General features: G+C 41.3%; 1 long non-coding RNA gene across 1 annotated transcript in view; it reads left to right on the plus strand.

The window, feature by feature from the left end:
* The first annotated feature begins 14,950 nt into the window (after nt 1-14,950).
* Nucleotides 14,951-23,147, plus strand: part of LOC143693723 (uncharacterized) — a 32,628-nt gene continuing 24,431 nt past the window's right edge. The window contains exons 1-2 of the long non-coding RNA XR_013181661.1: nt 14,951-15,020; nt 17,995-18,118. This is a non-coding gene — a long non-coding RNA (uncharacterized LOC143693723). The remainder of the gene's footprint in view (nt 15,021-17,994; nt 18,119-23,147) is intronic.

Raw genomic sequence — 23,147 nt, forward strand, 5'->3', positions numbered from 1 at the left:
TCATATGCTGTGGGACTGCTCACAAACTCTGCTCATGCCTTTATGTACAACACACCATGAATAGTAGCAAAACTGGACAGCTGAAAAATAGTCAGATCCATGGTGGCAACAGTGTGAGTGACCCCAGGCTTAATCCCTGAGCTCAAAGACGGAGATAGAAAGGCTCTGGCACCGACCCACAGCTCAGGAACAAATGCATGTAAGGAGGATTACATTCAAGATTAGACAGGCATTTTTGTTGCCTTTGATCTTGGTTTCATAGATGACAGCAGGTTGCTGAAATCTTCAAGGCTTAAGAGAACAGAGAGGATCTTTCATAAAAGGTGGGAGTTACACCAGTAAAATGCAGAAGGGATGAGTGAGGTTACCACTGGTGGGTTTCAGCTGGCTGGCACTGACAGTGAGTCACATGTGGTGAGGTCTGTGCTCAAACTCTGCTCAGATTTCAGCATCCCTCCTTTCTTACAACTGGATGAAACTGAATATTTTCTTCTAGAAAGTCACACTTTGAGCATGAAATTATGATAGGTGTAATTCCAGCAGGTTGGAGGGAAAAATCTCTGCTCTTTTCTTTCATCCAGGGTATGTGCCTTAATTTATAGAAAATTTGTTTCTCTTCTTACATCAGCTGTTGTCATCAACAGTTGCACAGTAAAAGTATCAAGTAGAACTCCATGAGATGCTGATGTCAGAGTGATCCATGCATCTGCAGTCATGAATCAGGCTCTCAACAAGCAGACCCGGACCAAAATTGTGATCTGAGTAAGATAAAGCAAGGATAAGATATCCTGCTTGCTATCCTCATATCAATGTGGGGGCAAACACCTCTCTCTGTCTCTTAACTTAGAAACGTTCTTTGGACTAAAGTGTCAGTTTGTACAAATTCATATTTTCCAATAAAGGAACTAGCCAGAAAATTCCTGGCCAGTTCCACTCACAGTGTCAAGTCCTGTTTGCCAACATTTAGCTGAGACTAGAAAATGTTTACTTTAATCTTAGCAGACTTAGCAAGGCTTAAGCAAGGCATCACTGGTGACAGAAGAAATGCTCTGATGCCAATTACCAGCTGTCATCTTGGTTTGCAGGGAAATGGTCTTCAGGGTCCTCCTTCTTTTGATGAGGGAAGCATGCCTATGTTTGACTCACCAATAATTATTTTGGCTTCTCTAAGACACATTCACATGGACTGTCTTGATCTGTTCAATGCCAAAGCCTAACATGACCACTTGAAATATGAGCCATACTTTCCAGTTTAAACAGAGGGAGTATTAACTCCTTTTCCTAGTGTCCTAGCTTAGGCCATAAGATATGAACAATTTCCTTACTGCCCCCACAGAAGATGGCAGACTTCATTTCCCTCCATTTCTGCTCCATTGTGTTGCTTGATGCAAACCTTTCCCATCTAACTGCCCTGCATTGCCCTGAGGACCTATTTCCTTTGGCACAAAAGCTTTCCTGAGAGCTTCTGTGCTTCATTCTGCCAGTGATCAGAAGTAGGAGGCATATTTTGGCTCTTGCTATCTGTTTGGGCTTATGTCTTCCCTGCAACACATGTTGAACATGTGCTGGGTGAGCATTTTCCCTTCTAACATAAGTCACATTCCTGGTACTGCTGCATCAGCAGCATCTGGCTGGCTGGAAGCAAGGAAGGAAGCAGTGAATGCATTTGAAAAATCACTGATGGCCAGGCAGCTGAAGGACATGACATATAAACTTTTCAGAAAATGCTTTAAGGGGCAGACATTCACTTAACTGCATCCAGAGCACGTAGCAAGCTGTTTGATTTTGTTCATTCTTCTGGACAATTCCAGTGACGACAGCCCCAGATACTATTTTTACGACGAATACCACGTTGTGAGCACCTGCATGAATAATGCTCTCAGTCCACAGCATTTTGTCTTACATGCTCTTTGTAGTCTCAGTTTCTGTGCTGAGTTGCACAGTTTTTCCAGTTTGAAAATGTAGAATTGGTATTTTTTTCACAGAGTCTGCAGGACAGGTAAAACCAGCCAAAATATATCAAAAAATCTGAGTGCTGAGAGCAAATGGATTCTTGAAAACGTCAGATGAAAACGACTTTGATCCTGACAAATTCATAATGTTGTCCTGCAAAGACATGGGAAGGAAGAAAGCTGTGATGAGAATAGAAAATATTTGTTGTTTGCAATGAGTGAGGTTAAAATGTGCTAATCAGTTATCAGGTACAGAGAGGATATTGTGCCAGATGCACAGATTGATGGGTTATAAAATGATTTGAAAACTGAAGGTCATATAGATGGCATACTGCAAATTAGACATTTAAGCAGATGGCATGGGTATTCACTAGTCCACCTGGCTGGAAGAGGGAGTTTTCCAATGCTGTACAAAAATGTCAGCAGATAAATAATAAAAACCAGATAAGTGGGCTAAACTGTTCTAATTACTTAGTTGTCATTTTCCACATTTCTGATCTTGGTAATTTTTCTCTTGTAACTGTTTTTCTGTATGGAAATAACCAGCCTAGTCCCATGCAATTACAAGATACCAAAAGAATGGAGGGGGAAAATTCTGAGTGAAATTTCATGTTCAATTAGTAGGGTACCTACCTTTAAAATTTTTCCTCTGGGAGTGCAAAAGTAATTAGTAAGAAGAAAAGTAAATCTAGATAGCCACTCTTGTACCTTGTCACTGCCATAAGCAGAAGAGAGAGAGACATGGAAAAGTGAACAGGAAGGGGAAAATAAGCCCTGTGAGAAGGTCAGGATAAGCAAGAGACAAAATAATGAGATAGAAAATGTGAGGCTCTAACTGCAAGCCCTCACAAAATTCCCTGTGTAGAGACATGATGTGGTTGATTTAGCACAAAGGCAGCATCATGCAAGCTATCTGGAAAGTGGAAATAAATGTAATTTTGGTTTTGAGGCAGAGCAAGGAAATTTCTGGCACCTGGTCCTCTCAACAGACCCCGTGGGACCTATTGCTTGTCCATGTCACATATGACCCTCTAGCTGAGAGAAAGCCACCTTCCTTTCACCATCAGCTATTGAAGCAGATACAGTTGTAATAGAGAGGGAGGGAGGTTTCATTAGCATCACTAAGCAGTGGCCCATGCCCTTTCTGGATGGGATTCATTGGTATTAAAATTCAATGGCAAAGAGCCACACTTACACAGGAGAGATGCTGGATTGATGGCAATGGTTTATATTCTTCTGCTGTTTTATTTTTCATGGGGTTTTTTTTGGTATCAAATAAGAGGCTCAAGAGGAAGTGAATGCTGAAGAGAGACAGTACAGATGTCAGATGACTGTGATCCCACCAAGCAACACATTACTGAGGCAAAAACAGAGCCTCTTTCTCTGCTCCTTGAATAGTCTTAGTCAAATCCTGAGAGTGGAAAGGTCAGAATAATTAGACAGAAGCACTCAGCTTCCTATTCAGTAGTGAGAGAAGGGAACTTTGAGAGTGTTGTTTTGTGCTAAGGGAGGATGCATTGCTATGTGTTCTTGTTAAACACAGTTCAAAATAAATCTCAGCTACAGAAGTTCATGTCATGGCCTCAAGATACCTTTTCTTCCTTGAAAGAATATGCAGCTATGTTAGAGATGAAGGCATTACCTTGAAAATGAGGGGTCCTGCTGCAGAAAGGACATGACAGTCCACAGCACTATGCAACAGAGCTGTTTTCCACCACACCCTTCTGCTCAAGAGAGAGGTCTCATTGCAATGTTTGCTTTTTTTTTCCCCCAGCTGACATAGTATTGCTTCAAGAAGCATTCTCAGAACAGCAATAGAGAAGTATTCTCAGAACACTGAGTTGGCAGTGGCCTTGTTTTGAAGATAAGCATTGACTTCCACCAGGAAAAAAAAAATCCGTATTTTCAGGATCATGCTGAATATTGAAAGAAGAGTGAGACCCTAAATATTTTGTGGTGGTTTTTAAGAAAAGTTTTCATGCAAAAATGCATTGACATTAATGAACCTAATTGATTAAATGCTTGCCAGCTAGAATAATGACCTTGTTTCTAGTCAGCAATCTGATTGAATGCACACGTCCTACCTGCAGGTAGATGGTGTTCATGTGATTCTGAGATGTTCATTGTTAGCAATCTGTTGTAGTGCATTTTTATATTTTGTAATACTTGGAAGTAGTTTTGTTTTGTATTCCCATATTTTTCCCAAATGGTTTATCCCAGACTGTACCCCCCTCCCTTTACCTGTGTTATCCCTCTCCCGGGATGAGATCATCCCCAAACCCCCACCCTGGCTCTCTGTCAATCACTCAGCATCCCATCCCCCCTGTCCAGAAGTTTTGGTCCAAGTCGTCGAGTGATCAGCCAGAGGCCAGGGGTCAGCCCCCTAAGCCCTGCCCCATACGCTGTTTTATATGTCTGTCCCCCAGCACCCATCCCCCAGAGATACCTATTGGTTGGTAAAATGTTATCTACTTTTGGTTTCCACCTCCCTTTAAATGTGACCTTGGCACATCTCGCGGGGCTCTCGGCAGGAAGCCCCCTGAGGTGCAGGAGCTCCTTCGGGACTCCTAATAAAACCTTGGATTAACCCCTGCTAAGAGTCGGCCCTTTCTCTTCTACCAATGTCTCTGCTGTCTCTGCTGCAGCGAAGGCAACCAGCCTGAGTGCCCTCAGCACCCTCGGGGCACACACAGACAGTGTCTCCCTGCTGTCAGCCCAGGTGCCCTCAGCACCCTCGGGGCACACACAGACAGTGTCTCCCTGCCAGCCCAGGTGCCCTCAGCACCCTCGGGGCACACACAGACAGTGTCTCCCTGCCAGCCCAGGTGCCCTCAGCACCCTCGGGGCACACACAGAGAGTGTCTCCCTGCCAGCCCAGGTGCCCTCAGCACCCTCGGGGCACACACAGACAGTGTCTCCCTGCCAGCCCAGGTGCCCTCAGCACCCTCGGGGCACACACAGAGAGTGTCTCCCTGCCAGCCCAGGTGCCCTCAGCACCCTCGGGGCACACACAGAGAGTGTCTCCCTGCCAGCCCAGGTGCCCTCAGTACCCTCGGGGCACACACACAGAGAGTGTCTCCCTGCCAGCCCAGGTGCCCTCAGTACCCTCGGGGCACACACAGAGAGTGTCTCCCTGCCAGCCCAGGTGCCCTCAGCACCCTCGGGGCACACACAGAGAGTGTCTCCCTGCCAGCCCAGGTGCCCTCAGCACCCTCGGGGCACACACAGAGAGTGTCTCCCTGCCAGCCCAGGTGCCCTCAGCACCCTCGGGGCACACACAGACAGTGTCTCCCCCCAGCCCAGGTGCCCTCAGCACCCTCGGGGCACACACAGACAGTGTCTCCCTGCCAGCCCAGGTGCCCTCAGCACCCTCGGGGCACACACACAGACAGTGTCTCCCCGCTGTCGGCCGTGTTGGGGCTGCTCCCCCCAGTGTCTGCCGACTCGGGACTGGCCCAGGGGCTTGAGAGGCCTGCAGAGAGACCGAGACAGCAATCAGGGTGAAATTTGTCCTCTGCCTTCCCACTGTGGTGGGATCTTAGAAGAGAAAGGAAACAGGTTGGTTGTCCTGGGGCAGGGTAACATTTTAGCTAGCCCAGTGCCTAGTTTCTTAGACAAATGACAGTGGATACTTGAAGAGAACATGAAGCAAGGGCCAGGCAGTACTTCCCTAGACCTCTCTCCAGCTCCCACCACCTTCTATTCCAGGTGCCCTAAACTAGAAATGTCCTCACATTTAATGTCCTTATGGGTGCTCTGCACAGCACTGCATAAAAGAATGGGGAAAAATTGCCTCTTTTAGCAGCAACCTGCCTGCAGGTAAGTGGGAGAAAGCAGGAGCAGAAGGAGCATCTCCTCTCAATTATACAGCCTACAGGAAGCTGAACTTCTGCTGACCTGCATGTTTTGACATTCTCCACGGCCTGTGGGTTTCATGGGCTGCCATGGACTCCTGGAATTGTAAAGCCAATATCTTCCTGCCTACCTTTGAGGACACTTGTGGGGAAGGGTGGGTTCAGAAGCACATGAGGAAATGTGTCCACTCATGACTGCCTGCCACATACCTGGCACTTGGGGCAAGTCCTTACCCCAGATCTCTGCAGCTCAGCCCTGCATCCACAGGTTCTGTGCTCTTCAGAAACCACAGAGTTTTTCCTCACTAAAAAATGTCATTAAATGTGTCTTTGAGCTTTGTGCTTATTTTTAAAAGGAATATCTGCCACCAAGTGGAAAATGTTATCACTTCACCAATATTTATAGATTATTACCAGTAATAATCTTAGCATTAATCTTGCTTATTACTCTAAAAGAGTTCAAAACAAGCAGGCAGATGGAAAAATGTGAGGCTGAAATAGAACATCAGTCATCTTGCTGGTTCCTTTTCAGCACAGATTAGAGACCTTGCTAAGGCACAGCCTGCTGTGTGCCTAAACACAGAAAAATGACAGAGGGGCTGTGGTGTGGAGACAGCCTTTCATTCTTCAGCTCTACAGCTGGGCCTTTTGACATCAGAGATAATTCTCCTGAAATACATGAACAGCAGAAATTCACACTCAAATTTGAAACTTCTGTATCATTGGTTTCTAATTCTTGTACCAAACTTCATCTGTTGCTTTGAATTAAGCAATTTTCAACTAACCTCAGATACATCAACTATTAATGTGTTTAGTTGCAGAAAGTTTAGGAGGAGTTCCCCGATGTATCAGTGACTGATGAGAACAACTGTTTTGTTTTTTCCTTTCCCATCCATTATACTTTCTACAAGAGCTACAGCAGGGACCAAAGAGACCTCTGAAAAAGGTTGGTTTGGCTTCTCCTCTGAGAAGCCAAAAAGAATTTATCCCCCTGATCTGTGGATGTGTTGTCAGCAGTTCCTGGCTGCTTATGGCCAGAACCTCAAACGGCTGAAAGCCAGCTCTTACATTTCTAGATCTGCTCTAGGCGTTTAACATATTTCCACACAGAGCAGAGGTAAAAAAAGGGGGAAAAAATGACACAATGGCAAAGAAAGGATACCATAGAAGAAAAACTGAAGGAAAAAAAAATCAGCAGCATTTGGGTTTGACTCTTCAAACAGGGCCAGTACTCCCCTGTGTTTGCTGGGATGCCCAGGTACTACAGGAGATGGTCCCAGTACTCCAGCCCAAATTTAACAACAGGCAAGAGGTGGAGAAGATGGACTTGGATAAGATCTGATGCTGGTGGAGACCTGAAACATTACAGAACACAAGGCCAAAAGAACACAAGGCCAAAAGAATTCCATGTAGGTGCTTTTTGAGCCTGTATTTAGGAAGCTACACAGGGTCAGTGGGCAGCTGCTGGCATCTTGACGAGATAGACACAACCAGAATGACCAACTCCCATCATCCCAGCCAAGTGCAGAGCTCCAAAATGAAGCTGGAGTCCTCAGTTTTCACCCGGTGCCTCCCATAAAGGGGTTGGACAGACTTCCTGGGAGCCTCTTCCATGAATAAGAAGTAATTTCGTAAAAGCTTCTGTGCTGAAACAAACACAGGATGTTAAAACAAGTTTTATTTGTACTGCTGAGGCAGGAAAAACCAAGATGCAGTGACATTTTCTTTTGCCACTGGCTGGACCAGCAGCTCCACAAAATGACTTTCTTCTACTTGGAAAGCCAGGCAAAATGTATAAGTACTTAATGACCTTTTAAAAACGTCTAGATAAGACACATTTCATTCAGCTTTGGGTATTCTAAGATAAAGTTAGTGGTCTCTGCCCATAGAAAAATGCCATAAAATGCAGAAAAAATTACTAGGTATAGGAAAAGTTTACAAGATGGCTTTTGTATAAAACAAGATCACTTTTTGTGTTTTCCTGTAGACAATACAGGTTGTACTCCTATGACCTCAAGGCTGCATAGCAAGTATTTTTTGGGAGAAAGAGATGGATTTTTAAAGTAAATAGTTTTCTTTAGCTATGTTTTCTTATCTGATCAGCTCTCCAGCATGGAAGACATTAAAACAGTTTTTAGATAGAGGCTGTACAAGGATGCTCTTGATTCCGGTCAAGACATTGCTGGCTTGCTCCAAGGGCAAGTTCACATTTGCCAACTTATATGAGTATGAACCTTTGATTCATACTATAAGCTCATCCTGGAGTAGCAGTGGTGACACTTAGCACAAATGTTTGGGCTTTTGAATGATAAATCCTGGACCAGGTCTCAGCTGTGCAATGGAGGAGGCAGAAAATAGGCAAAATGATAATAGTGGAAATACTTTATCTCAACTGTAGAAAGAGAAATCCAGCCAAGGCTAGTGATGTTCAGTTCCATACCAATTTGGAATTGTGACACAGGAAGAATTATATGCACTGTAAATAGACATAAATTTTTATTCTGTGTATATACTGGTTGAAATAAATTTATTCATAACTCATATATTTGAATGTCCTCATGAACTATTGAAAATGCATGTCTCTGTGATAGGTGAAAAGCAAAAAGTCTTTTATGTCTCTACCTAAGCAGTCACCAGAATTACTGGCACAAACACCTTGTGGTGCCCTGTATGGACCATTTTCCATGAAAACTCAGTCCACCTTGAGCTTTCATTAGGTTTACATAGTAATCTATAATGTTATCAACCATAGGGAAGGTTCTAAGTAAACTACCTGTATTTTTTTCTGCCCCAGCATAACATATTAGCAAACTCAATTTTACAGCCTTCAGGAGAAACAGAGCTCCTGATCTTTTACCCGAAACGCTTGCACTTTTCTGCCTCAAGGGAACACCTCTTCCCTTGAGCCTCCCATGCCTTCCCTACCTCCCTCCCCTCTGCTGGTCTCCAAACAGAGCTCAGACAGCTCAGTTTTTGTGCCAGGATCTCCTTTGCCATAAGTCAGCTGGAACTGACTCCTGCCTTGTTGCTGCAAGCTCTCTGTCCCTCAAATCTTGAATTCTAAGCATGTCCACCTGTGTGAAACACAGTTTTGGGAACACCTTCCCAGTGTGTCAGTCTCAACAGTGGTGATGATCTCAGTCTGCTGCTCTTTGTGGGCAGAATGGTTTGTCCACGCTGGCTACAGGCAGAGCTCTGGCAGCCTGTGCAGAGCTGCTTTGCTGCTATGAAACCATCCCCAGATGCTGCTTTTCCTTGCCCTGCCCCCTTATTTCTCTGGCCCTTCTCAGGACTGCCCACACATGCAACTTTAATTGCTTTGCTGACACCCTGCAGCCTGAGCACTTGCTGTGGGATAGTTTTGTTCTGGTTCATCCTTTTCCACAAGTGCCAGACACACTTAAATCAGTCTTAAAATCTTTAAAGATATCTCTAAAATATTGAAGGATAAGAAAGATTTGGAACCAAGTAAAAATGGAGAAAAATGCAGTTTGACTTAGACTCAGCCAACAGGTACCTCATTATGTTGTGTACTTCATCCAGTCAAAGCATATCCTGGCTGCCAGATGTCAGTCCTGGTCTCCACTGCCATCAGCAGCAATCCCAGCCCCAGAAAACATTCCCAGACAGCTGGAGTCTGCAGTGACACCCTTTTTTGGACAGTCTTACATGAGGTTTATACACATATCCTGAGTAGTGATGGCTCTATCTGGAATTGGACATTAATTGGATGCTTAATAGTGGTAATTTACTCCTTGCCCTGGCTAGGAGCTACCATGAGAATTCCACCTGGATGTGTTTCTGAAGCATTAAAGATAGTTTTTAAAATTTTTCATGTGCTCTACTGAGTGAATGATGTAAGCTGTTGTATCCATAATGAAGTTACAAGTAGCATTTATTAGGGTTTATACCAGTAAAAGGCTTTATACTCAAGGAAGCCCATGGTCTCTAGTACATTATTATCTGTATTTGGAGAACACACATGGCATGTTACTAACACGTGACAGATCTCATTGGAAGTTGCTTTGCTGGACATTTCTGAAGGAATAAGCTTTTCTTGACCTTGGAGGTCACATCATAGCACTCTGTCATTCTGCTGCTACCTTCTCAGCTACTTCTTAGCTTCAAGATCTGGTTCCTCCACACCTTCAGGGACTTCAGCTGCTGTTGCCTTCCACAGCTGTCCTACCTCCCATTCTCTCTCTCCCTGATTACTTCAGCCTCTTTATAGCTTTCCAACAGCTGCCTATTGGCTTTCAGCTATCCTCTATCCATCCTGGATAGAGGATATATCCTCCAAGGCACGACTCTCCTATCAGTCAAACTCTTACCAATAGCAAACAGCTGTGGTATTTATTCTACATAAATAGCTGAATAAATTTGGCTGAACTATCTCATTGCTTCAGTGATAATTTATAATCCCTTGCTTCACTTCCTTGGACCTTATAATTATGACATATTTGATGCAAAATTTACAAGGAAATGATTATGGCTGATCTGCATTGGTAGCTCCCTAAAACTCTATGGGGTGCTATACAATAAACCTAAAAGGACCCATTAAATTGGGTCTTGAAGATGGGAATATAGCAGTATTTTTAAAAGTTCAAGAGGTATATTGTCCTTATCACAAATCTCAGCATTATCAAAGTCAAAAAATCCAGATTTCAGATTGTTAAAAGGGTATCAAAATGCGTTATCCAAGAGGATGCTTAAAACAACCATATAGGTTTAACTCAGTCTGGCCATAGGAACAACCAAAGGAATGTCATTAGGAATAACAGTAAGAGTGAGAAACTGGGGAGAGCTAAAGAAATAGGAAGGGAAGGAGGGAGAAGTACAAACTATTGAAACTAGTTCAGTGTATCCAGTATCTAAACTCACAAATTTAGTTTAGCAGCTGCAGCTAACCTGAGATGGTTTAAATAACAACTTATTTTAGTTTGTGAGATGACTGGGATGTTATTATTTTATTCCAATTGGTCTCATAATAGTTTTACCTTCTTCAGGGTGCTGATGAAAATGAAGGCTTCCATTTGTCACAGAACAGATGACAACTTAACGAGGGAGTTTTGTTGAATATTCAAGCAACATTAAAAATGAGAACAATTTGAGTGAGTAAAATACAGGGATTGGAAGGTAGATTTATCTCCTTTAGAAAATATTTCAACATAAAAGTGAGGTAAACTGATTTCAAGGATTTGAAATCAGTTCATAGTCACATACTTATTTAAAATATTGCAAACCAATATTTCATTATTTGCAACAAAATAATTTGATGTCTCAAAAGGCCTTTTAAAATTATCTATGACATATTTATAAGGAGTTAGTAATTGAGTATATGGATAGACATTGTTTACATCATATTTCTGCCAAATTTTGTTTTCTCTAAATGTTTAAAAACTTTAGGGAGCTCTATATTGTATATAAAAATATGTAGTGGGTAACCTTAAAAACAACACATTTTTTCTTATTGCATATATGCAGAGCTATGGGTCAGTTTATTTAAATAAATTCAGCAAATGCTTTTAAAGATTATATAATAATTCCTATGTTCTCATCAGTACCCCAGAATTGCTGTGCTGCATAGTATTGGGAATGATGCAGATCTATAGGAGAAAAGATAAGAAAGTGTTACCATGCCAACTGCATGTGATTAGTGATGGCAGCCTACTGTCAACCACTCTTAGCTATGGTCTTGCTTAATTGGAGGTAGCTGTATATGGGCATTGTCTCAAAGGCACCTCTATTCTCTCTTCCTTGGGATCAGTGTCCTTTAAAATAAAACCTATAATTGTTTTTATGAGTATTTGTTGTATTGTGTCTCATTATTTTAACATTTATATTCAGGAGCTGAGCCCTCATTAATGTAGAAACATCCAGTACAGAGGCTGGAGAAGATGTTCCAATCATCTTTGTGTGACCCATGGGTCTATAAGGTGCTTGCCAGAGCTGGAGGTTTGAAAAAGGTCTATTATGCCAACAAAGAGTGTGAATCCTTCAGAAAATCCAAGACTGTGGATTTTTTGGGGGACCTTTATGGTTGTTCCTGTTTTTGAAATCCGGCAGAGAAGATTCTAGCATTGCTGGGAAAACCATAACGAGGCAGCTGGGTGATTTATTTCTCATTGTTACAGGTTGGCAGCTGGATGACCTGGGAGCCATCTCAGCCTGGCTAGAGAAAAAAAATACTGGCTTTCAGTTAATAATAGAGTGATAAGGGATTTTCTCTACATTTCTACAAAATACTTCTTGCTTTCATCTTCAAAAAAGGAAAAGCAAAAAAATTAAAACAAGAAATTGTGCTCTGCTGGGGTTTAAAATGTGACAGTGCATGATGATCAAAATATGACTATAAATATAGATCTAAATTGCAATAAATTTGTTGTCATTGCCTTTGTAAAAGGCAGCAGTAACAAAATGAGGGGATAGAAGATGATAGAGAGGAGCTGCCTTTGCTTTACTGTTAATTGATTTTAATCTTGCTGCCTTCTCCTGGTGATCAATTGATGTCTGAGTTTTGTGTATCCTTCCAAATGCTAAATCTGTGCATGACAGAGATAGACAGTATTCATGTTACAGACTTTGATAGCATCTCTGTACTCTTGCCAGCGTGAATTCACATTAGGATTCAGTACAGGAATAATTCATTTGATGTATCATTATTCCTTGTAAAGAGGATTTATATGATTTTATGGCACTGAATTAATATTACTTAAAGAATACCTTCTTGGGACAAGTTATTTTAGAAAATTGTGTGGAAGATGCTTTCTGTGTGTCTCATACAAAATATTTCTGTCTTCATGTGCCAGCACAATGTTTACACTTTTTGCAACAATATGAGATTGGTAACTTACATTCAACCTTTGACTGTCTATAGGTTTTAGAGTTCCTTTCCCGAAGATTTGATGCCAAGTGAATATTTCTACAGAACATTTTTTCAGTTTGCTAGGATCTTTTTGAATTCTTACCCATTTCTGTGTCATATGAAGATATAGTAACCATATATTCTGCACTGTTTCCAGGCCATTAATAAAGATTAGTGTGATCTTAGGATATATCTATGGTGAAATTCTGATTGAACTGCCTTCCTTTTTGACTATAAACCTTCCTCTTCACATTTGAGCACCTTTCCTCTCCACATTTTAATAGTTTCACCTGAACCAAGTTTCTCTAGTTCCTTTGCTATATCACTTGAGACAATATCAAGAACCTTAAGAAATTAATACTTTTGACATGTTTTCCTCTGTCCACAAAGCCTGTTCCCTGTCAAAGAAGGAAATTCTACAGGTTCAGATTGATACGTGCTTGACAGACCAACCTGGCCTCCTACTTCTTTGGAGCCTTAGTTTTTACAAATAGATTGTCTAATTTTCTGGCATTTCCTGGGAGCTGATGTTAACTGAAGTCTACATTCTCTTGTGTGCAGCTTTTGAAACAGGTGGCTTGTTTGATCTTTTTCAGTTTTCCAGACCAAACCTTTATGAAGGCAATCACTAATGAGTCTGATACTTCCTCACCAAATTTCAGCAGCTAAGGTGAATTCTACTAGGCCAAGCAATTTGGAAAAAATAGAAAAACAGACCCCAAACTAAAGTGCTCAGTAGCTTGTCTCTCCCTTAAGTAACCTATATTGTTTTTCCTCATGTGAGATAGCTTTTCTTTTAATGTGGATTTTAATAATATATTCCTTAATCAAAGGAATATAACAAGCATTTCAGCCTTTTAGCTTCCTCTGTCCTTTGTTCAGAACTTTCTATATCTCTCTCTCTGTTTAACTTGCTGTTTCAGACTCCTGGATTCTTTTGTCATCCCTATGACTTGTTTTGAGTCATATCTTGTTTCACACACTGATCTCTCCGACTGTAGGAATTAATTTGGAGTAGTTAAACTTTATTTCCACTTCTGATACACCTCTTTCTTCTCTCAGATATCCTCATGGTTTATTAAACTGCATTTCTGGTACATTTCCTACCCATTTCCTCCCCAGCTGACGAGAATATTCCACAATTTTGCTTTTATTATCTCTTCGGGGTCAACAATTCTGCACTCCTTTTCCCTGTTTCCCATGGGATCTTATTTATTAGGTCTTCAAGTTCCTCTTTGCAGTCCAATGTCTTGTCTTTGCTTTTTTTCACTTGTGGAGGCTCTTTAACTTCCATTTCCTCAGCTAAGATTTCCTCCTATTTTTCCCTTCCACTCTGACATTTTCAAATAACTTTTCCCTACAGGCTACACTGAGATTCAGACCTTCTCTTCTGGTTGCTTGCACAGTTTTCTGCATCAAAAAAATTATCAAACTTCCTTTTTGGGAAGTTTCTGGAGAGCCTGCTCTCCTCTTTCCCAAGAGATGCTTGGAGCTTTCAAGCTTCTTACTGTGAAGCCCTGTACCTTGGGGGCTTTCTGCTAATTTCTCACAGAAGTGTCTTCCCCTTGATCCCCCTGGTTTGATGGCTGACATTTGCCAGGATAACATCTTTGCTTTTTTCCTCATTATTATCAAGATCTTTCTCTATAGATCTTTTCACATTCTGCCACTCAGCAGTACCTCTTCCCTGCCTTTCCCTGGCTGAATAAGCTGGTAAGTATTCCAGCCATGTGAGTATTCCCACCAGGTCCTATGAGTCTAGTTGACTCATAATTTTGTTCTTGTTTGAGGACATCCAGCTCTGCCAGATAGCTCCTCATGCTTTTTGTATTAATACACAGGCATCTGAGATGTTCAGAAATGCAGTCTGTTCTCTGCCTTTTCTGTTCTTCCTATGATGTTGTTTTCCTCTGCTCTGTTACTCTTGTCCCTCATCCAAGTCAGCACTGCTTACACTTACTTCTCTCACTTGTTCCCAGCTATCAAGCTTTTGTCCCAAGATGCTGTTTTTCTTTGGAGTGAGACAGATCACTTTTCTTCACAGACATTCTTCTGAGACCCTCTTGACAAAGTTAGCTGTGCATGAAATTATTCTGAGGATGTCTCTGTCTGTGTTGCCATTTAAAAACTGAAGAAAATGTTATTAACCTTTTGATATAAAATGGAAGTTTGGCAATGGTGCTGAAAGTATGTTTTTGTATTGTATCACTTCCTGCTGCTGCTTACAGTACCTCTTCTATTGTTATTATTTCAGATATTTCCTGGGAATGTTTTAGCATCTTGGAATGAAGACCTGGTCTGATTGCACATCTGTAAGAGAGAGATAACTACTACTGACTGTTCTTTGGAGTATATATCATCACAATACATCACTCACTCACCTGCTCACATAGCTTTTTTCCCTAGGCTTACTTTGCAATGATGCATCATGATTTTATCATCTTTATCCATTTTCTTCTCTTCATAGCTCTTTGCACTCCCACCTTGTGCCTGGGAATTTTTCTGAGATAGTTTTGATGTCTCCTATGCTGACATAATTTCATACCTACCTAGGACAGTTAAATGTTTTGGGTTTTTTCTGCATTTTAGGTTCACCTTCCCCTTCACGGGGAAAAGATGCATTTTTGGTATGAAATACAATATTTTTCTGTATTTCTGTACCTTTTTCTGTTGTTTTTTATCTAATCTGATTGCAGCATAAATGATTCTTATCATACATTGACATGATTAATATATTTTCAAATTTCTGGTTTTATTGTATGAAATGCTGTTGGATCAGGAGGTTTGCTAACTTGCTCAAGGCAACTGTGTCTTATTATTACAAAGTATGCATTTATATGGCCTGAAGATTTTCTGGAGGTCTACAAAAGAAAAAATAATCGATTTAATTTTTAACTTGCTGAAATCTAAACCAAATTCTATTTGTTTGTTTATTTTCTTTTAAAACAAGAATGTCTTTCTAAAATTGAGAATAGCTCCAGGGAATGAATACTGGAGAAAGATATTCAAAAAATCACTTAAAACTTGATGTAGGTATTATGCAGACCTATAGTAAGAACAATTTTACTAAAGAGGGGAAAAAAGTCCTGTTAGGATTATGCATCACGTTGTTATGCTGCAGAAAGAAATGTGGGGTTTTTTCCTATCTAACCTAGGAGAGTATGTGAATAATCATTTAAATCAAGCACTGACATCTGCATGTGCTTTACTTGGCTTGCTTTTAATCAACAAACTGTCAGCCTATGATATTACTGTAAGTACACCGTTCAGGTGCCAAGATATTACAGGCCATTTTAAGTCCTGGGTCTGTCTTGGTTAGTGAGTTAATACAAGTGCATCTAAGATGTATGCCTCATGCCTGAACAGATACAAAGTATGCTTATTTTGGCTGGTGGAAGTACATCCTGGAATGTGTTTTTCAACTTTGAACAGCTTGATGAAAAAAAAAAAAAAAGAAAAGTAAAAAAAACCCAAAAAAGCAGGGAAAAAAGACAAGAAGTTTCTAAATGCCAGTTTGTCTGGTTTAAGGGTTATTAACTCACCAAGAATTTAAAAGTACAATAGTTGCCAGTCTGTGATGGGAAAGTATGTATAACGAACACAGGGACAACAACCAGGGGGCAAAAAGAGCAATCAGGAGGAGAGATTTACTGCAGTGTTAGTGTTTCATTAGTCTATGTTTGCTCTCACTTGCCATGAACTCACTGAGGCTGCTCTTCCTTTGATGTGACCGCAGCAGCTCAGTTCACCCTTTCAGCAGCAACTGTGCAAGGCAAGGTCTGCTCCAGGCCCTGGGACTTGCTTCACAAAGGAAGGCAGAGGCCAGTTGGCATGATGGAATTTGGTTCATTGACTGTAGCATGATGGAAAACATTCCCATTCACCAGAAAGTTGTGAATGTGAAACCCTGCCATACCCATCCTTTTTCCTTCTATTTCTCTCATTTTCCCCTTCTTTCTGTCCCAGAACAGGGAGTTAGCAGGGCTCCAGAGATTAACCCTCAGCACTGCTTCTCCAGTCTTCTTTAACTGAAGGAAGCAAGGCCACAGAGAAAGAGAGGCTGGTGTTAGCCTTGTTTGGTACCCATTATCAGAGATGCCACAGACTTCAAAGAGAGTCTGGCAGCCCTTGTGCTAGCAGTGCTCTTGGAGGAAACTCTGCTGCTAAGAGCAAGGTGTCAAGTCTTCAAGGCAGAGCTGCCTTCCTTTTGTGCTAGGTCTCTTCAGACACTTGATCAGCTGGGCAGAGTGAGACAAGCAGCATTGGAAGGCCAGGCTGATATCATGACCCGTAGTAACTCTTGTACCTGCAGAAGAAACTGTCAGCTGAGAACCAGAGGGCAAATAAAAGTGCTGCTTTGCCATGCTCATCCTCCAGGTTGTTAAAAAAAAAAATAAATTTGAGGATGTGAATGTGATATTATACTGATAGGCACATATATGCAAATGCTAAGTTGCAGAAAGGGAAAAAATGGGATGCAGCCACATTTCCCATTTAGAGAAGAAACACTAAAGTCTCTTAAAACCCTGCTTCCTATAATCCCAATGCATGATTGAACAGATGCATTTTCTTTCTCACTTCCCTGGCTTCTGAGATATCAGATACTATCTGTTGTTAGATGCAGGATGCTGGGTTAGGTATGGCAGTTCTTGTGTTCCCAAGGGATTGCTCTGCCAGGGTTGCCACTGCATTCAAAGATGGATTTAAACTAAACTGATAAAGAAAGAAAACTTGTATAAAGCATACAGTAACTCATTCTGTTAAGGATTTGGCATGGCATTCAAGGGAAACCAATTATGATTTATGTCAATACAGCACAGATAATTTCCCATTGATTGACTGCCAGATCCTTCATAAAATAATGAGTTAGGCCTGATGCCAGTGATTCTTGAGCACCATCAGACCAGTGTTTCTATTTCATATGCCCTTGACAAGGTTTCTCTCAAAAATTTGTGAGTTAAATGTTTATAAGTTCTCTTCAAATATGCAGACTCAAACAAACATAGGCTGTGATTCCCTAATGTGTTAGTGGGGTTTTGAAATGCATGCTCTTGTCTAGGCATTTGGCTACACGTCTAGCAAAATTAAGTTTTCATTCATTACTTAAAAACAAAACAAATAATAGCAGTTTCTCTGTTTGCTAAGGATTCCTCGTAAAAGATTAGTGCATGCCCATGTTCCAAGTAGCTCTCAGAGAAAAATAACTCATGTTCAAGCCTGAGGTTATCTGGAAGCAAGTGGTATGTCTTGAGGACTAACTGGTGTGAGGAAAATCCTCTGTGCTTATCTGGAAGAGTAATTTACAAATTTTCTATTGCTGCAGGCCTGACCAATGCCAGTCGCTGTGTGTGTGTTCATTGTTCAAGAGACACAGAACTGAATTTTCCTGCCTGAAGGATGAGGAGATGGGGGCTGGCCATTTCTGAACTTCATGTGGTGTGGGATGGGTAAGTGGCTGAATCTCCCTTTTCAAAGGTGTGAGTGAAGTTAAGGCAGCAGCTGGTGCTTCTGGAGAGGAAATATACCCACTGTCTCAGGAGAGTCTGCCATCCCAAACACAGAACTTCTCCCTTGAAAGTATCTGCATCTATTCTGTTATTCTGCTCCCTTGCAATATACTGTCAGGTCATAGACATCTGGTGAGAGCAGTGCAGTCCTTTTTGTGCTGATTTTGGCTATGGTGGAGTTAAATTTCTTCCTAGTAGCTGGTAAGGAGCTGTGTTTTGCATTTCTGCTGAAGACGGTGTTGATAACACAGGGATGTTTTGGTTATTAATGCACACTGTTTACACAGAGCCAAGGCCTTTCCTGCTTCTCACCCCATCCCACCAGGGAATGAGCTGGTGATGCACAAGAAGTTGGGAGGGGACAGCTGACCCCAACTGACCCGAGGGATATCCCATACAATGATGTCATGCTCAGTATCTAAAGCTGTGGGAAGAAGGAGGGAGGCAGGGATATTCAGAGTGATGGCATTTTCCTTCCTGAGTAACCATTTCCCATGACAAAGCCTGGGTTCCCTGGGGATGGCTGAACACCTGCCTGCCCACGGGAAGTAGTGAGTGAATTCCTTGTTTTGTTTGTTGAGTGTGCAGGTTTTGCTTTACCTATTAAACTGTCTTTATCAAGCCCATGAGTTTTCTCACTATGACCCTTCCAATTCTCTTCCCAGTCCAAGTAAAAACGAGTGAGAGGCTGTGAGGTGCTTTGTTTCCATACATTTTCCTATTGCTGGCAGTCTTCTGTCTTAGGATACTGCCTGTCTTGCCTATGCCCAGCAACATCCACATATGTTTCCATGAATGCTGCATATCTAACTATTTAAAAAACTCTGCAAACTTGAAGTTATTTCTTTCCAGGCAGAAAATCTAGAAAACCTCTTAAAAACAGCATTCATCTCCCCTTCTGAGAGAAGAGCAAACCAGTTTGGTGAGGTTCACCTGGAGGTTCATAGCCTCCAGGGAATTTGAGTAGGAGCACAAAAGAAATAAAACCTAGATATGGTGAAGAAGAATTTTAAAGGAGAAAGCAAAAAAATATCAGCTGGAGGAGATATAATTTCTAGAAATGAACTAAGTCTTACCAAGCTTGGCATTTTTTAGGGGATAAGTAATGTGAGGCAGCTGAAGTTGGAATTAATAAATATGGAAAGTAATGGAAATGTGCAGTGTTTTAAATGTTCATGTAAATTTTTAAGTCTTTTTCTAATGCCTGTATGCTTTTTGGTTAACAAATACTGCTCTCTTTTCAATGGAAGAAGTTTCTTGTGTGCACTTAAATCAAAAGTAGTCTCCCAAATGGAAACCTATTGACAATGGTAGTTATATCCATAGTTAATTATAGATGGAAGAGCAGAGGAGCTGCAGACTCAGCTGCTATTGAATAGTAGGTGAATTACAGATATTTTTTCTGTGAGAGGAAGACTGAAAAACTCCACTTTTAGTGCCCCAAGCCTAAAAGAACTGCTCACCCTGTGACTGTGGGAGAGGTGCATGAGAACATCCATAAAATACAGACCCTTCCAGCTCTCCTTTCCTTACACACACAGAGGCCAGAGCCAAACAGGCTCCACAGGTGTCCCAGCTCCCAACCAGAGTTTCATATGATACTTATCCCAGCTGCCCTTCCTGCTGACCCTGGCAGGAAGGGTGAGAACTGGCTGTGTTAACTTCAGCAAGAACATGGCTTAGTCCTAAGGAAACTTTAATGTTTTCCAGAATTTTAGCCATTAACAGCTTGAATCCTTGTGAAACTGCCTGCTCTCTACCTCAACTGGTACGAAAGGAGCCTGTAAATTCACACACAATTCATAGAGGTAGCAATTTCTTCTTTGCTGCACAAAGCAGTGAGAAGGGGTCAGATAGACTAGGAAATGTGGTGCAATTCACCATCTTCTGTGTACAAAGATTTCTGATAGATCACCCTTAGTCACCCTGGCAGCCTTCTGTAATTGTTCAGTGTTATTCAAGAAAACACACAAGGTGCTCCCTTTGCATGATAATTTTTCTGCTGAGCACTGAGGCATATTGATTTTTTACTTCATTGAGGTTTCCACAGGGGTTATGACATTTAATGTTCAGCTTTAGCTGCTCATTGCTATGTGGGATATGAACTGACTGTGGCCCTGCAAAATTGTCTCTCTTCATAGCACTTCAGCAGATGTAAATAACAATCTGTTGCTCCAAGTTGTCCATACATGAACAGTAAGAAAAAAATGAAAATTCAGTTGCACCAGACTTGTTCCTATCTGCAGACTGCAGCAATTCTCTAGAATAATACATTTTCTCTTCTGTCCCCAGTCCCAAACAAGAATCCTATGGGAACACCCTGAGCAGGATGATAAGCTTTGTGCATGCCTTGCTGGCCAGCACATCTGGCTGGCTTCCTTCAATGAATGGTTTTTAAACAAGGAGTTGCTTTCACCAAGTCACCCAGGGCCTTAGCTATGGAACTGCTCCTTCAGAGTTGCAGCCTGTCCCATTTGGTGCATTCTGCAAGGAGGCAGGAGGTTTCTGAAGGACCCTTAGTTTATGCCATAAATGATTCTGTGATTTAAATCCAATATGTTTGACCTGGTAACAAATCTGTGCTGTTGAAGATGCTCCTTCCCTAAGAGACGCCTGGTGGGTTGGGTGTAGATGCAGAACAAAGTGAAATGTTTAATCTGAACACAAATGCAATGCCCAACATGCAGCAGAATAGTGCTTGGAGCAGAATAAGCTGAAACATCTAATGTCAAAGAGGTCACAGCTGGCTAGGAGAGAGGTCTTCCTAAAGGAGAGGTTTCTACTCAAAGACCAAACTCAGAAGAGGTGTCCAAGCAGCCCTCCACTTGTGCAAGCTCTGTTAAAGGCTGCAGGCCATCAAGAGAAGCTGAACATTGCTCCAACTCTGGCTGTGATAGGTTTGGCTCAAAAATTCAGCAAACAAGAGCCAGCTAATGCAGCTCTTCCTCTCTCTCTTTCTCAGGTACAGGAGAGGATCAGCCTCAGTTACCTCACTGACAAAATGTGGGAAGTAGGAGTTCTGGAAATTTGCATTAAAAAGCAGTGGACATATGATAGTTTTCCATTTTTAAATTTTAAATGGTTCATAGAAAAATATTTCTGGTTTGATTTTCTTAAACACTGTATGTTTAGCAACAGCCTAATTTTCAACAAGTGTAATGCTTAGGTGCTCTGGGAGTACTTAGGCAGCCTAGTTTGGAAGCCAGGCATGTTGTGTGAAGGCCAATTTTCTCCTCTTGCATTAGAGTGACCATCTAGCTCAGTTTTCCACTGCCAATTCATACAGCAAGGACTACAATTCACTAAATGGATGACTAGCCAGCTCATTAAGAAGTAGTTATGCCACAATTTTGTTCAGACTGACAGCAAAATCCATGCAAAGGATCCAAGTGATGGCACCCCGTAGGAAAGCACCTGTACCACCACAAACTCTTTGTTTGGATGAACTAAGGGGTATTTGAAAGGCAAGCGTTTATATGTCTTTATTGTTTTTGAAAATTAAGTTAGGTAATATTAAAATACCTTGAAAATATATTCATTAATAGGTACTACAGCATCAAAAATATAATGAATTCTTTTATCTGGATGGGAGTCGGTCCATAAGTATATTATCTTATTTTTTCCTTGCAATAAGGTGTAATTTTAAAAATTGATCTTGATTTTTGTATCATCTGTATTAACATTGAATAAATCATTGTCTAAGATATCATGCTTTAGGTCAGTTGCAAATGAAACAATTAATATTAACTGTGTGTGCCGCAGTAAACTGTGTTCTGTTTTTTAGTATCACCAAGATGTTTGACAATCGTACCCATTCTCTTTTGCTTGCAATTTTTCATGGTATTTGAGACCCAAGATGCTTTTGCACTCATGAAAAACAAGAAAATATACTGCTTCATATTTTTGCACCACCTTTTTTCCTTATAGGACACACAATACATCTGTGTTTTTACTAATTGTTGTTTCCTCACCTCACCCTCATTGACAGTTGCTTTCAAGGGTTCATTTACCTGTACTAAAAAATTTGTACACAGCCTTTGGTTTTTTTCCATGTAATTTAAGGCTAAAGAGAGTGAATATTCTAGATACTTTCTTTGCTGATGTGTGGAGGTTATGATGGTTTTAGTTCCAGCTGTAGTATTTTGCCACCCAAGCTGTTGCTAGTTGTGGATTTAACGCTGGAAGTGCCTAATCTGGTGATGAAGGGTAGTGCTACTGTTCTTGATTTTTGGAGCCCCTTGAGTACACACAGAGAGGACAGTCTGTGAACAAGGGGATGAGAACTGTAAATAAGAGCAAATGTTAGAGGAGGAGACTGAGCAGTTCCTCTTGTTGTTGCAAGATCATTGCTTATGGTAGGTTTGCTTATATTTGTCAGAGTCTATTTTTAAAGTTCCAGACAACACAACTTCCACCTCATCCCTTAGGAAGTTATTCACCAACAAATACATCTTGCCATCTGGAAGTTTTTTCCTGATACTCTCTGGTAATTTTTCCTTTGTTAATACCTTTTTTATCATAAAAACTTATTAAATCACTTACAAAATTACAGCTTCTCTGTGAGCTGTTTGAATCATCAGGATAAACTGAGCAATTATATCTCCTGTACCAAATTCTATATGATAAAATTAACTCCCCACCAAATTTATAGATTAAAATATGCTGAGTTGGTAGGGACCCATCAAGATTATAGTATGGAATCATAGCATAGCACAGTATAGCATATCCTGACTTGGATAGAACCCACAAGGATCATCGAGTCCAACTCCTGGCCCTGCACAGGACATTCCAAAAATCCTCTCATGTGCCTGACAATGTTGTCCATATGCTGCAATGTTGTTTGGTGCTGCAACCACATCTCTGGGGAGCCTATTCCAGTGTCCAGCCACCCTCTGTGTGAAGAACATTTTCCTGATATCCAAACCAAACCTACTGTGACTCAGCTTCTATGCGGCTTTCTCGAACCCTG

This window comes from Agelaius phoeniceus, chromosome 3 (genome assembly GCF_051311805.1).
Source record: "Agelaius phoeniceus isolate bAgePho1 chromosome 3, bAgePho1.hap1, whole genome shotgun sequence".
Taxonomy (NCBI): Eukaryota; Metazoa; Chordata; class Aves; order Passeriformes; family Icteridae; genus Agelaius; species Agelaius phoeniceus.